Source organism: Jaculus jaculus, chromosome 2, assembly GCF_020740685.1.
Source record: "Jaculus jaculus isolate mJacJac1 chromosome 2, mJacJac1.mat.Y.cur, whole genome shotgun sequence".
Classification (NCBI taxonomy): domain Eukaryota; kingdom Metazoa; phylum Chordata; class Mammalia; order Rodentia; family Dipodidae; genus Jaculus; species Jaculus jaculus.
The window spans coordinates 115,002,755-115,005,689 of record NC_059103.1 but is presented as its reverse complement, the minus strand read 5'-3'; the positions used below and the strand labels follow the sequence as shown (position 1 = coordinate 115,005,689).

Here is a 2,935-nt window from a genome sequence, read left to right as displayed (position 1 = left end):
GTATTTAATGAAGCTTGCAACTTGGATCTCTAACTGCCTGGTTGTAGTGTATGTATGTGTTTGTACATTTGTATGCAGATGTGCACACCCCATGCACATGCATCTTGTTATTTATGATTTCATGTGGCTACTGGGGAATCAGATCCATGCCATCAGGTTTTGCAAGTAAGTGCCTTTAACCACTGAGCCACCTCTCCAACTCCAATTTTTATTTTATTTCTTTGTTGTTGTTTGTTCATCTGTGAGTGTGTATGCATACCAGTGTTTTGCTAGTAAAAATAAACATTAGTTTTTGTGACTGGCCTGTTGTACACAGAAATTTCTGTAGTTGACAGTTCTGCATTGCTGGGATGAACATCCAAACCAGGCTCAGCTTAGAGGAGGAGGGAGTTTATTTCAAGCTTACAGATCCAGGGTGAAGTCTACCAGTGGTGGAAGAAGTTGCTTCTATACAACCAAGCAGGGAGAAATTATCACTAGCCAACAAATACCAAAAGTGACAAGCACAAGACCACAGCAATAGGAGCCCAAAGCTGAAACCGATCTGCATACCTTCGGGCTGAAAATCACATCTTCCCCAAACACACCTTAGGGCTGGACCCCAGGATCTGCCCCCAGTGAAGACAAGAAGGAAGGAAGAAAGCCTGTTTTGGCCTTGCACTGGAAGATTCCAGGTATAGCCTTACTGTGAGTCCTGGACAGCTAGGGGCCAGTAGCAGTCCACAGAATACTTCCCTAGCCCCCTCGTTGACTCTGGAGGCATTCGCTGTGCATTTGTATGGCATACCATTTGCATACTCTAACGAGATGGGCTATAATTGGCCTTCATTGATTTTGTTTTCATTGAGCTAAAATAGAGTCAGAGCTTCTTAGGCTAGAAGAACTGATTGATTTGTGGTAGAATTCAGGACTATTCAGTTGAAGAAATAATTAATTATGTTCTTATTTAGTAATCATGAGAGTTCAGCCTGGTTTTCAGCAGGAGGGTATACTCAGCAGAACTGAGCTTTGCCAGGGCAGGATGCTTAAAGGTAGGTACTGCAGCCAAAAAAAAGGGGTACCACACATGACACTTATTACTACTTTTAAGAGAAAGTCTTGTCAGGCTGGGGAGATTACTCAGTGGTTGAAGGCACTTGCTTGAAAAGCCTGCTGGCCCAGGGTTCAATCCCTAGAACCCACATAAAGACAAATACACAAAATTGTGTGTGCATGTGGAATTCATTTGCAGTGGCAAGAGGCCTTGGTGTGTCCATGCTCTATCTTCCTGTAAATAAATAAAATTCTTTTTTTTTTTTTTTCTAGGTAGGGTCTCACTTCAGCTCAGACTTACCTGGAATTCATGATGGAGTCTTAGGATGGCCTGAACTCACAGTGATCCTCCTACCTCTGCCTTCTGAGTGCTGGGATTAAAGGCGTGCACCACCACGCCTGGTTATCTTTTAATTTTTTTTTTTTTTTTTTTTTACTTATTTGAAAGGGGAAGGTGAGAGAGAGAGAGAGAGAGAATTGGCTTACAGCCAATGCAAACAAACTCCAGATGCATGTACCACCTTGTGCATCTGGCTTATGTGGGTCCTGGAGAATTGAACCTGGGTCCTTTGGCTTTGCAAGCAAGGGTCTTAACCACTAAGCCATTTCTCCAGCCCATTTTTTAATTTTTTAAAAATATTTTTAAAATATTTTATTTATTTGCGAACAGATAGAAGAGAGACAGAGAATGGGCATGCCAGGGCCTCTAGCCACTGCAAAGGAACTCCAGACGCATGTGCCCTTTGTGTATCTGGCTTATGTGGGTCCTGGAAATCAAACCTGGGTCCTTTGGCTTCACAAGAAAATGCCTTAACTGCTAAGCCATTTCTCTAGCCCTAAAATAAAATATTTTTAAACAGTATTTTCTTTTCTTTAATTTTAATTTTTACTTTATTTATTTGAGATAAAAATTGGAAGAGAGAAAGAGGCAGATAGAGAGAGAAAGAATGGGCGTGCTAGGGCCTCCAGCCATTGCAAATAAACTCCAGAGGCATGTGCCACCTGTACATCTGGCTTATGTGGGTCATGGGGAATTGAACCTGCATCCTTTGGCTTTGCAGGCAAGCACCTAAACTGCTAAGCTATCTCTCCAGCCCAATAACTTTTTCTTTATAGTGCAAAAAGGTGGATTTAGAATTAACCAGCTGGATCCAGTTTAGATGATCTCAATTTTGTTGGCAACATTCAAAGTATGGTAATCAGGAGCCAGCCGAACATAGGCCTTCTTCTCTCCATCAGGCTTGATCAGGGTGTTGACTTTGGCCGCATCAGTGTTACAGAGTTTCTTCACAGCCTGTCTGATCGGGTGCTTGTTAGCCTTGACGTCCACAGTGAACACCAGTGTGTCATCTTCTGTCTTCTTCATGGCTGATTCCGTGGACGGGGGAACTCGATGGTGGCACAGTGGTCAAGCTTGTTTATCCTGGGGCGCTCTTCCGAGGTTATTCAGGCTGCCTGCGGAGGTGCGGTGTCTTAGGTGGCTGGAAGGTGGGTGACATGCAGATCTTCTTTTTGAGGCGGTGGACGCCTTTCAGCCGGGCCTTCTTGGCTTTCAGAGTCTTTGCTTTGGGAGGGGCAGAGCTTCCTTCTTTGCTTTTGGCTCCATCTTGGTGAAAAGGGTTTCTCCCAATTGAAAAGAATTTTTTAATAAAATATTTTATTTATTTGTTTATGTAAGTGTTGCAGTCCGGTTCACATTGCTGGTAGAAATCACCCAACCAAGAGCAGCTTCTGGGAAAAAGAGATTTATTTTGGCTTACAGGCTCGAGGGGAAGCTTCACAATGGCAGGGGAAAACGATGGCATGAGCAGAGGGTGGACATCACCCCCTGGCCAACATAAGATGGACCACAGCAGCAACAGGAGGGTGTGCCAAACACTGGCATGGGGAAACTGGCTATAAA

The 2,935-nt window shown here is 43.7% G+C and overlaps 1 pseudogene; it reads right to left on the bottom strand.

The window, feature by feature from the left end:
- Positions 1-2,167: 2,167 nt before the first annotated feature.
- On the bottom strand, positions 2,168-2,638 carry LOC123458512 (annotated as a pseudogene).
- Between the last annotated feature and the right edge of the window lie 297 nt (positions 2,639-2,935).